The 13,330-nt window shown below is 42.7% G+C and overlaps 1 protein-coding gene across 3 annotated transcripts in view; it reads right to left on the minus strand.

Annotated features, from left to right (window-relative positions):
- PlexB (plexin B) overlaps positions 1-13,330 on the minus strand; it is a 555,538-nt gene that overhangs the window by 362,386 nt on the left and 179,822 nt on the right. The gene's annotated exons all lie outside the window — the stretch shown is intronic.

The following is a 13,330-nucleotide window of genomic DNA, read 5'->3' on the forward strand; positions in this document are numbered from 1 at the left end:
TCCCATCGGGGGCCGCGAAGGGCCGGCGGCGTGGCGAACGAAATGTATACGCGACAGTATTAATAATTTTTTCACCGACAAAATTAATACTTAATATTTATTTATTTTTATTTATTTCGAAGGACCGAGAAGAAACCAAAAGAACTTGCTATGGCGGGCGAAGAGAGGGGTTTGTTGGGAGAAATCCTATGGAGGCAGGAAAAATGGATGAGGGGCGTATTGATCGGTAGTGGGATGTTGAAGACTGTGATAGAGGGGAGAATGTTGGGCAAACGAGGAAAGGGAAGGAACAGGATAGGGATGTTGGACGGGATGAAGGGAGGAAGAAAGAACTCAGAGATGAAGAGGGACCTGATATAGAGTAGGATGATGGATTTTGTGTTTTGTTAGGAGTAATAAAATATTTATTTGGTAGTTGTGTCCATCCAAAAACCTACCTTTACCGGTAGGTTACCTTAAAAAATTTTCGAAGGAAGCCAAGCGGGAGGGGTAGAGGGCTAAAAATTCGAAGCAAGAGATATACTATATTTGATGGCTTCACGGGTGGCGTTTTGAAGCGGAGGCTTAGCGTTCGGAATGATTTCATCCCGAAGGCAATTCGTCACTCCGGCTGAGGCGATTGGCGGGGGCGAATAGGCGCAATCTGATTCGAATCACGTTCATTGCTGGAGGTAGGACGCGGTTTGCGAGACACGCGGGGATATTGCCACAAATACTAAGATTTTTTAGCACGTAAAGTATTGCTGTTTTGTTACAACATTAATTACTCGACACTTCTCGAGTGGCATTGAAGGATGGCTGAAGTGCGGAGGATCGCGAGTGCACATCCCTGATAACAACCGAGAACTCCACAATTCAAACGAGCGCCATTTTCTCCTCACAAGAATGTCATGATAAACCGGGTGCGGGCACAGAGAAAGGACACGGGTAGCATGCGCTAAATACGAGAAAATCACGCAGTTTCGGAACGATGTTCGCTGACACACGTCTCATGCCCAAAACATTCGAAATATTTGCATCGCACGAGCCAACCGATATGCCGACATCCTCAGAAACTTCTCTTATAGTGATTCGGTGATTTTTCAAAACAATTTTCTTCACTGCTTCAACGTTTTCATCTGTTGTTGACGTTCTGGGGCGTCCAGAGCGAGTTTCGTCATCTTCTCGGCCATCTTGAGAGAGCTTGTGCCACTTATTAACAATGTCTTACTCATAAAACACTCACGGTATACCATTATCAACATTTAAAAAGTTTTGGAGCAGTTGATCCCATTTTTTACACAAAATTTGATGCAAATTCTTTGACCCATTTTTTTTAGCAGAAAATCGCCGAGCCCACCAAAATATGTCTAACATTTATAACAGTCAATAACAAACCAAATATGCTAAATTGTTGACACTGTAAAAAAATGTTAGGGACATGTGTATCCACACAAGGATAAAAAACGAAAATCGAACGTATGTTGCGAAATTTGAAAAGGAAACCTTGCCAAGTCTGTTCCTCAGTGAGGCAGCTGCAAACGCGTCTGACCCCAGTGGGGCGGCCATTGAGTGATGATATCACGTTCAAAACACTATTGAGGAGGGCAACGGGAAACCACCTCAATTATCATTCCCAAGATTTTCATGATGGACGGTATAGAGGAAATGAGATCTGGCAACTAAGGGACTCAGCACACTGGGCAGCGCATGGTGCCGGGATAGGCAAGGTTTCAGTGATCGTCATCTAATGAAATCCTTGCACAGCGAATCATAAGCAGCATAAAAGAAGACATGGAGGAGGTCTGAATTAATAAGAATTGGGACTTGGAATGACAAGATGATGTCGAGGAAAGGAAAATAATAAAACATAAAGTGGGAGATGGAGGGAGAAAACATGTATTTAAGGAGATAGAAGCATGCCGGGGAATACTGGAGCGACAGTAACAGCGTAATATAAAACGGAAGAGAAGAGAGCAAGCGAGGGCTGGCGACCGATATGGAAAAAAGGAGGAAGACGCGTAGTTAACACTGAGCATTGAGAAAGCGAGCGTTAGAATATCATTAGTAGAAGTAATATGTGTACCAACGGCTTCGGTAATTGTTCAGACCCCGACCAGCTCAGTTGCCGACCCCGGTGGCGGCGGGGTAACGTCCTCGTCTGCCATTCCAAGGGTCGCGGGTTCGATTCCCGCCTGGGTGAGTTTTCCTCCACCTAGGGCTTGGGTGTTTGTGAATGTGATCATTGTTATCGTTGTTAATAGTTCGATGTAAAGGCCAAAATGTGCTGTTTTCCGACTAATACTGAATAAATAAAATAAATAAAATAAAAGATCTACATGCCAATCAAGGAAGGAAAGAGGTCAGGGTATACATCAATTAGAGAAAATAATAGCGAGTGCTCCTGGAAGAAAATATTGATTGTGATATGGGGGATTGGAGCTCGATGAGAGGCGAAGGAGAGATATTAGTGAGGTAGGGAACTACGGTTTGGGAAAAAGGCATGGCCGCCGAGAAAAGGCAAAAGAATTCTGAAGAAGACAGGTTTTAATCATGACGAACACACAGCTTAATCACTAAAATAGACGTACATGGATGGAAAATAATCGGGTAATTCTGAGAGATATCAGTTAAGGCTATGTTTCGACTGGGCACAAATTTCGGAACGGCAAGATTAATTTATACAGTTCCCCGGGGACGAATGTGGGTTGAGATCATAATTTAGTGCTACTGAAGGGCAATTCCAGATTCAAGAGGAGACAACAGAGAAGACGGATGAGGAAGTGGATGCAAAAGCATCCAGCGGGATGGTACGAAAGGAGTACTTGCTTGTCGCAGAGAAAATTATCAGAGAGGACAGAAAGAATTCTACAACAGAAGAAAAATGGCAACATAGATAGATAGAGGTCTTTATTTGGGCGAAATTGAGACCAAATGGTCCCTTCTTCCATTTAACCCATCGTCGTATACATATTATATTAGGCATTAAACTTATAGTTACATTCATATGTACACATAAATACATACAGACAGACATAAATTCATTTAGCACAGATTTGCACATCGAAAAGAAAAAAGTATATATATACACACATACACACACATACATACCTATATGCATACACATACCTACACATATACATACATATCCACACACACATACATACACACATACACACATAAACATACATATATGCATGCATACACATACATAAATACATACATAATTACGCACATATACACCCATACATACATACATATACATATATAAATTAAGAATACACCTACATATACTCAAATTAAATGACAGTGAAGATAGAGTACAATAAAATGAGGAAAGTCTAAGCAAAAAATGAGGAAAGTCTAAGCAAACAATGAGGTTTGTGGGAAAAGATAGGGAGAGCGTGGCATTGCTCAACTAGTAAAAACCCACGCAGGAAAAACACCCACGAAGAGAAGGGGGGTGTGAAAAACCTGCGAAAACCCCATTAATTAGAGGAAAGATACATGTACATTATAACAATCATTTTTACATAGTATACATATTATTAAGTTACTGAAATTGAATTGGAGAAATTAAATACATTGACAACATATGCGGAGTAATGAGAAGCGTGATATTTCTAAAAATAATGATGCAAACTCCTACCGCTTGAGATGACAAAACAAAAAAGCAGGGAAAAAAAGTAGACACAGTGATCTGTATAACAGCTGAGTGGAATGTCGGAGGGTGTACTGGTTAAGTTAAGTACCTGAGGAAAATGAACTTGTGAAGTGCTCTTCTAAATGTTGTTGTTGATGAAGAGTTTTTTATGTCATCTGGGAGAGAGTTCCACAGACGGCATGCTGTAACATGAAAAGATTTGTGATAGATTTCCGTGCGATGGTGTGGGACTAGAAGTTTATTATTACCCCTAGTATTTCTGTGGTGGATTGAGCTGATGAAGAGGAAATTTTTGTAAAGATATTTAGGTGTGTGGTTTCAAAGTATTCCGTAGAAAAGTGAAAGAATATTTAAATGCCTACGGCCTTCTATCTTTAACCAGGATATTCTATTAAATGAGTCGGAAATATGATCGTATTTCCTAAGATCACATATGAACCGCACACAGGAATTATGGGTCCTCTGGAGTTTGGTTTTCAGGTCGCCTGAAAGGTCTTGGTATACTACATCAAAGTAATCAAAGTGGGGTATGAGATGAGAGGACACAAGAAGCATCTTTAAGGAGGGGGGAGCAATGTGCTTTAACCTTTTCAGTGAATGCAGGGATGAGTTAATTTTTCTACAGATAGCAATTGCATAATCCAGGATAATGTTTCATTTATGGTTAAGCCTAAATTATTTACTGTCCTTAGGTATGGTATGATAGATCCTTGCAATTTTAGTGGTGGTAGTTTATCAATACTTATTTTAGAATGTAGTTTATGGTATCCGATTATAATGGACTGACTTTTGATTGGGTTTATTTTCAATAAATTTTTTATTCCCCATAGTGACAAAGCAGCTAGATCTGCATTAATTTCGTTTATAATTGTAGGTAGGTCTTGAAGGCGGGAACGGTGATATACTATATTTGTAAATCATCGGCATAAAGGTGATGATTGCAATTTAAAATTAATTTACTAATATCGTTTATATACAGGGAAAAAAGCAAGGGTCCAAGAATGGATCCTTGTGGAACACCCCTGAGTATTTGAAGCCAGTTAGAGGATGAATTAGGTGTAATGACTCTTTGAAATCGGTTATTTAGGTATGAGCGAATCCACAGTAAAGACGAGGAAGAAAAATTCAGGTTTTGAAGTTTTGCTAAGAGAATATCTTTGTCAATAGAGTCGAAGGCTTGGGTAAAGTCTAGGAGAGTCATTATTGTCACCTCTTTGCGATCCATGGATAGTCGGATGTCATCTGTTATTTTAAGGAGAGCGGTAGCTGTGCTGTGAGAGGACCGAAAGCCTAATTGTAGAGGATCAAGTAAGTTATTTTCATTCAAAAACTTTGAAATTTGTTCGTGAATGAGTCTCTCGAATGCTTATGATAAAGGAGGCAAAATGCTGATTGGTCTGTATTCAGCAATGTTAGTGGGTATGGATTTTTTGGGGATGGGACGGACGAGGGCACGTTTCCAGAGTAAGGGATATGTTCCAGTTAGAATAGACCAATTAAAGATATGAGTTAAAACAGGCAGTACAATGGGAAGTAACTTTTGTATGAGAATAGCTGAAATTCCGTCAGCTCCATATGAGAAGGACTTGATTTTTTTTAAGGCCTGGAGGACTTCCATTTGTGTGACGGGAGAAATTTTGAATGAGCTTCCAGCAGAAACTGGAGTTGGTTCAGAATTATGCAAACTGTATAAGTATTCATTTTTTGCATTAAAGTCGATTTCCGTCGGTGGGGTTGTGAATAAACGGTTTAGGTCGTCTGGAGAAATGTCAGCAGGTAGGGAGTGTTGATTTTTAGTTTTTCCGACACCAAGGTACTTCAAGCTTTTCCAAATATGTGCAACATAGAGGGATATCGAAGCCGTGAACAAAACTATTGCAGCAGTAAATTATAAAAGGACATGGAAAGCATTCCGAATGAAATCATGGATTAAAGATGACATAATTAGGATCATAGATGAGAGAAGGAAATTGAAGAATGTAAACACCCAGTAAGGTGGAAGACAGTACATAAAATGGAATAATAAACAGAGATGGGAAACTCTTTGGACAGCATAAGCGTAGTGGAAGACGAAATGCGAGGACAGATGGATAGATAGATGTCTTCAATTTGGGGCGAGATTAAGACTTTGGAGTTTCCTCTACCACCTAGCCCCTATGGAAATACATGGAAAGTTTATGAAGGAAGGGAAAATTTAATGCATTTTACCACAAGAAGTCAGGTAGTACGTTAGAGGGAAAATCCGTGAAAATAATTAAAGTTACACGTGGAAAATTAATTATTAAAAAAGGAAATATTCAAGAGAGATGGAAAGGGAAACGAACGAGGGAGTGCTAGGCAAGGCGGGGGGGGGGGGGGTATTTTGGAGAAACCCAAAGGAGGCAGGAAAGATGGATGCAGAGCATATTGATTGGCGGCGGGATGTTGAAGATTGCGATGGCGGGGGACCGTTTATACAAGCGACGGAGAGGTGAAGCATGTTGGACTGAATAAATGGACAACGGAATTCTGCCGAAATGAAGAAGGTTTTTATGGTAGTGTCGGATATCAAGTTGTGTTTTATTAGGGGAGGCAAAGAAATGTAACATTCGGTGTCCATCCACAACCTACTCAGAATGGTAGAATGCCTATGGTGATTATTATAATATACGCCATTTAACGCTAGTACACGGAACACACAATTTCAAAAATAGTCCAGTTAAAATACTTTTCAAATGCCTATTTGCAAGAATAGATGCATTCCTCAATTGACCATCATTCCACAGAGGATTATTTGGAAATTCTCCACCGAATTTCGCAGACACAGCGGTCCTCCAACCACGCAAAAGCACAAACCTCAAAGAACATTTGCTATTCTGCATTGATGATCCATTTTTCTGCTAATTAAATCGCTGATTAGCACCAAATATAATTTCCTTATCTCTTACCCCAAAATTCTCTTTTTAACTATGACCATATCGCATTTATTCCAGACGCAAAATCAGTTCAGTTAACATGGCCAAAAAAATTAAGCATGATGTGCACTTCGAACATCACTTCGGGGCAATGCGATAGTATGCAAAATACGTGATCTTTCGTTACAATCATTTGCTATGGACAATGCACTTCATTATCGCCATCTTATTTCCCTGGGCTGTATAATTTGAACCCATGAACTTGAACGAGCCCTCGGAGAGTACAGAAGCGTTGGGTGCCTCACCAGCATCGAAATTGCAACAAACTGAGGGACAGAAAAAATCCCTTTTTCACCTGATATCTCCACACTGATGTGCACCACTCAAGTTCTGATAACTGCATGACTCTTTACAGGTACACTCTGGAAATGGGGTTTTAATACGCGGATCAAAACTATGTCGCAGATGTTTGTTCAAAAATGTATCTGAAATATGCGCCCAATCCGGTCGTGAATACCCATTTCGCCCTCTCCCCTCTTGATCACACTATCGACGGAACACATGACATTACCGAACGTTTTACGATTCTATACTTTGCATGACTAATCTTCAATATTACCTCAGGTCTTACCACCCGTTGGGAAAGTGAGATTTTTCAGTTATTTTTTCCTAGCGCATGAATGGCATCGAACGTTGCATCCTAGTCTACACCGAAAATTAATTCACCTCTGAATGGTTAACGCATCTTTGCGCCGAAATAGTCTCGGAGGTGATCATTTACTCTTTGTCAACGATGAGAATGAATGAGAATAGCGTCAATGTGCTATAGAAAAGATCCCATAAGCCTTGTGATCATTCGAATTCGGGCCCGAAACCAGCACAATCCTGTTGGCGACCAACACGCCAATGCAGGAAATCCAGCACCCCGATAACATCACATTCAAATGTGTACGTTCTTAAAGAAACTGAGGGAGATGCCGCAACAGTTACTTTTAACGGAGTAATCCGCTAATGTTCATTTCAATGCAAAAATTTCAGTGTGTAAAAAGCATTTGCCTTGACTGGGATCCCAGTCAAGGCGAATGATTTTTACACACTGAAATTGTTGCAGGGTACGATCTTATCATGTGAGCGTAGATATAATCATCCCTATTGACCACGTTTTCAATCTTACATGGTCTGCATAAGTATCGGGAAAAGTTTCGGAAAAAAGATTTTTTCAAATATTGCTACAATGCCTCCAAATTCTTCCAAGTACATCTCTAAGTCGACACGCTTTGGCCAGAGCGGCTTTTCCACGACAAGAAGGCGGAATCCGGGTCAAGTCATTTAGGGTACAAGCGTACAAGCTTCTTTAAGGGAGCTTAGGGACCCATGGTGGTGTCCTTTGAGGGAGGATTTTACATTTGGGAATAGGAAATAGCCTGCCTGTACCAATTCGGGACTGTTAAGGAGTTGGGGAATCGTCGCGATGGCGTTCCAGAAGACCTTCCCAAGCAGACACTCGAATCTACTCTTGGTCGTCCGTCTAGATCTTCGAGACGAGTTTACCACAGTTCTCTCGCAAAGACAAATTTTCAGAGATAATTGCGCGCACTGTTATCTTATCAATGGCAATAAGATCTGCGATTATGTGCACACTTTAACGACGCTCTGGATTCAGCACTTCAAACACACGTCAAGTTAAAAATGTTACAGGTACCTTTTATGGACACCTTTTATACTACGTTAATTAGTCTTAGCTATCGACAAGTAAGGACGAAAAATAAGACAATTTAGAATTTTTACCACAAACGCAAGCCAAAAATCTTGATAATTGCAATACTTGAAAATGAAGGGAGGCCGCAAAATTCCAGGGACGAAATTCCAAGCATTTCCGGGTTTTTCAAATGAAAATTAGAATTTTTTCTAGTCTTTCTTTTTTTGCAAATTTCTAACAGATAAGCTCATGAAACCACGACAACTACTTTTCCTTTTATTATATAGAGTCCAGATATTACTTTGAACAAATTTCTTTATACAAAGAAGCATAATCATAATATTACATTGAAAAAGTGTATTTATACAGTGAGAAACTATCATGATGTATAAACCGACGTTATTGAACATTTTACGTTTTTTTTCAGATAAAAACGGTGCTGAGAAGTGGGAGGGAAGAGCGCTCTACGATAATTATACGCACGGCCACAGCTAATTTCCTAGTTAATGGTCAAAGATTGGTCATCGCCGTTGTACATAAATTCCAGCGCATATCCTGTAATTTTTCAGAAGGCATTCCAGACGCTATTCGAAAGTCAAGGCATTCCCAGGTTCTCCAGGCGAGTAGCTACCCTAGAATCTCATTTTGCCTTTACCTTAAAATTTAGGGCTGAGTTACTTCAGAAGTGAGAAAAACTGATCTTAAACCTCGAGTGGAATGCAATGACGTGGGTACCTTTCGCTGAAAGAATGCTAGAAAGAGGAAGGTTTTCGTTCTCAGGAATTATCGCGACACGAAATATTACGTGACGACGAAACAATTATAATGTACCTTAAAGAGTGCCAAAAATGTTACAACAACATGAAACACTTAAAATCTTACATATGCAAAAAATTAAATTTGATAAACAGATGGTACTTTAGCTTTTTAAACGGTGGGCATCTATTTCCTGTTAGAGCGATCGTTTGACTTGACTTCGCTAATGTTCAAAGTAATCCACTCATTTATTTAAACCTATGACGATTGCTCAAGTTTAACATTCCCCATTCCGTAACTTTGGGGGGAGGGGGGAGTAAAATATGCAAAGACGAGGACTTCGGTACAAAAATATCTCGTGAGTAGCAAACGTGGACGCTTGCGAGCAGTAACGGCGCGGTGACTCGCAGTATGAAATAAATAAGAAAAGAAAAAGTTCCGACCGATTACTTGTGGACGCTTGAAACCTGGCTGTCATTTTCTTTTTCGCTGACATTAATCGTTGCAATATACCAACTACACTAAGTAGAAATAATATAATTCTTTTGAGTGGAGTTGGGTTGTGGGAGATTCCTAACCGTTGTCAAAGGCCCCAACTTGTGAATGTGCGCATCCAAAATTAATTTGCATACCCATAATTAACACGACCAGCGCGAAGATGAAAGTGCGAGAGATGCCCGAGGGTGTCCAAGGGGCGACCAAACGCTCCCGCCCTTGCGGCTTGCCCACACACACTGGCGGATTTGCCGAGGGCGTCTCTTCCCCAGGCCACCGCCCCCGCTCGAAAGAATTAAGCTCGGCTAACAATCGCGCTCTGCATTCTCGAGTGAAGCGTCAAAATATCAAGTGAGGATATTCCCTAACTTCGCACTGTCATCCCCTGGATTGACGGAGAGCATCGGGGGAGTTTCACCGATTTCGAATATTTTTACTCCCACTTTTTTCTATTACTGCTTCTCCAACCTACTAACGACTTGAAGGGTCATTTGCCTCAAAAATCATTTCCTTTCATCAACATTTTATTAAAATAGATTGGTCTTTCGGTCATTCCATACGTTTGGCTATTTCATTTTTTTAAGGCGACGCATTCGCCGGTAAAATGGAATGAAATTTTTGATTATGCGTTTAAAATAAAATATATTTACTGGTACACGATTAGGTATAATAACAGGTAGCATGCTTGACTTTGAAATATTAGAATATATGTACTTATTTCTTAAAAAAATACTGAATCGAGTCGATAGCGGCTTTTAAACGCAGGCACGTTATCGCGAGGACAGTTTCAAATGTCTTGAAAATTACGAGCTACGAAATATCGTCTGGTGAAAAAGGCCGACACTTTTCAGCACTTTTTAAGCGCAAAATAAAAAAGTTATTTATTTCCGTTTAACGCGATCAGACGTGCATACATCATGTCGTGAAGTCTTGATATCCGATGAGCACGGGGATCGAGATGGTGCGGGGGCTAACGTACTGGCTTCCCACCCTGAGGGCGCGGGTTCAAATCCCGGCGGTGTTGAATAAGAAAGGTTGGAAAGAAATCTTGCTACGATACTTTTTCATAAAATCCAAGCCAATTATGCTCTCATAGTGTGTGTCCCCTAGATTTATTACTAAACCATCATGAGGGTAAACACGATTGTCCATTCAGAAAGATAAGCAACTCTGGCCATTAGTCACCAATGCATGACCTGAGGCGCTTCTCACTACGCGGTCGTACGGGGCTATTCCTAATTTATCAAAAGGGAAGGCTACGCAAAGATTTTGAAGTTCATTCCAAGAGCTAAAGTGGCTCGTGATTTTTTAAGCATTCTAAAAATTTCTCAACCGTCACATCATCGTCACCGCTAAAATTTGGAATGAAATAGACATGTTTCCCATAAGTGTTGCTTGTGAATAGATTATTCCCTGGAGGATGGGCTAAGGTGGCAGGCTCAATTGAGTGCACAAAAGGATCGAAATCATCTAGGTTAGTGGAACCCCTTAGGGAAGGCGACTCAAAATGGGGAGAGAAAGGGTTTGACGTGGAATAACTAGGTCAAGAATTGACGGTAAACAGTAGCACGCGACACCAAATATGAAAATGAATAAGGGTTAAACCAGTTTAGCCAGAGCAATCGGTTCAAACTACATACACAAAAGTGAAAAACAAAATTATCGGTAGATAAGATTCCAGCATTCTAAAGAGGAATTGAAAAATTATCTTGGAATGTTAATGAACCACTAGGGGGGATTAAGTTTTAAGTTACGGGTTCGAGACTCAAAATTTCTGTGCTACCCCACACCTGACACCAGAATAATGTCGCGTGGTTTGCGGCCGCGACATTATAATTGGGAGCGTAGCACAGAATGAGAGCGTCGTATTCGGTTTATGAGTCTTTTATTTAACCCTTATCAAGCAATGGGGCTCTGGCACCGGGGAGTAGGGACGAGCGTGCGGGGCAGGCTGGGCATCTCTGGTGTGGTGGTAGGCCTACGACCGACGGACTCAGAGGCAGGGTATCGGGTGAGGAATGGGGAAGGAATGGGGGCCTGCTCCTCGCCCTATGTGACTACCTCTTTGTGGAGGCGTCCCATTCGTCTTACCAGTCCTTGGGACTATGAAGACGTTTTGTGTTCGTCTGCGTTGTCTCTTGGCGGCTTTATTACTTCAGGGAAGTCTTCTTAGCACTTCCTTGGCTTCTTCCCTGGCGGAAGTGATGCAGGGGTGTCCAGGCTAGCGATGGGTCGTTTGTGACAATCCCACGGCCAGACCCGTTGCCTCGGATATTCTTCGGATAACAGCAAAGTCTGATTCCGCTGCTTTTCTGAAGAAATCCTGCGCTGCCTTCGGAAGTAGAACGTCTAGCGGTTCCAAATTCCCGTCGTGGTGCATGCTTGAGGCGGGTTCGTAGCGACCCCGCCCCAATATACACCGAAGTGCAGCAGTCTGCACTACCTGGACTCGAGCAAGACTCGTCTTTGGCACTCCAGGCCATACCGGTGACGCGTACGTAATTACTGGGAGCACGCACGCCCGTTAGTCTTCTCTTAGTGTCCGCCCTTAGGACTCGCGGGCGAAGAATCGCCCGAAGTCGACTCATCGCCGCAAAGCCCTTGGCGCGGGCACGCTGGCACTGGGATTTCCAGGTGAGCTTTCGATCTATCAGCACACCAAGATAAAGGACTTCAGACTCCCACGGAAGGACGACTCCACCCACCGACATTCGCTCGTTTGGTGGCGCTCCTCGGCCGGTTTGGAAGACGATGGCTTTCGTTTTCCCAGCATTGACTTCAATCCGCCATCGACGATACCATTTAATGAGATCATCGATAGCCTCCTGAAGTCGCTCGGCAGCAAGTTTCTTCTGCCAAGAGCGGTATAGTAGCGCTGCGTCGTCTGCATACAGGGACAGGATTCCATGACGTCCATGATCCCTAGGGATGTCATGAGTGTAGATATTAAACAGCATAGGCCCAAGAACTGAGCCCTGAGGCACGCCGACGTGTATCCGTCGAACCCCAGAGTCCGTCCTGAGCCAGCTGGTGACGAATGTCCTGTCCTGCAGGTAGGATCTGATTAGGCGCCAGATCCATGCTGGGAAGCGGAGTCGCTGCATCTTCAACAGAAGGCCTGGGTGCCATACGCGGTCGAATGCCTTCGTTATGTCAAAGAAGGCACCGGCCACCGCCATCCTCCTATTGAAGGCGTCCGTGATGAAGTCTGCAGTCCTCGCTAGCTGATGGATTGTTGAGTGCCGTTCGCGGAAGCCGAACTGTTCGTCCGGGAGAATTTCTTCTGCCCGTATGAAGTCGCAGATCGGCCCCTGCAGTATTCTTTCGAATATCTTTCCAAAGCCGTCCAGAAGGGAGATGGGCCGCAAGTCTACGGGACCCAACTCAGTCTTCTGCGACTTTAGAAGACAGACGATTCTTGCTCTCCACCAGGTGGACGGTAAGAAGGAAATTCTGATGCAGCCGTTAAATATGCTGGCCAGGTACGCCACCGCCGCCTTCGGAAGTTTCCGGATGACGGTATTAGAAATCCCGTCAATGCCGGGCGCTTTCCTTGAGTGAAGGTGACGAATAACCGCTGTGACGTCTTCTTTCTCGATGACAGGCCCAGGAATCTCGTCATTGGCTTCCCCTGTGTCGTGGATTTCCACCTCAATCGCCGCGGAAGTACTGTTCCCTGGGTTCGGAGTGAAGACGCCTTCGAGGTACCTCGCTAGCATCTCTGCCTTCTCCGCCGGGGAGGTCGCTACTTGATTTCCGCTTATGATGAGAGGGTCGGTGTGCTGAGAGCCGCGCAGTTTCCTGCACAGTTTCCACACGCCATCAACCCTCTCTTCCCCGTTT

Source organism: Hetaerina americana, unplaced genomic scaffold (assembly GCF_022747635.1).
Source record: "Hetaerina americana unplaced genomic scaffold, ioHetAmer1.1.p SCAF_23, whole genome shotgun sequence".
Classification (NCBI taxonomy): domain Eukaryota; kingdom Metazoa; phylum Arthropoda; class Insecta; order Odonata; family Calopterygidae; genus Hetaerina; species Hetaerina americana.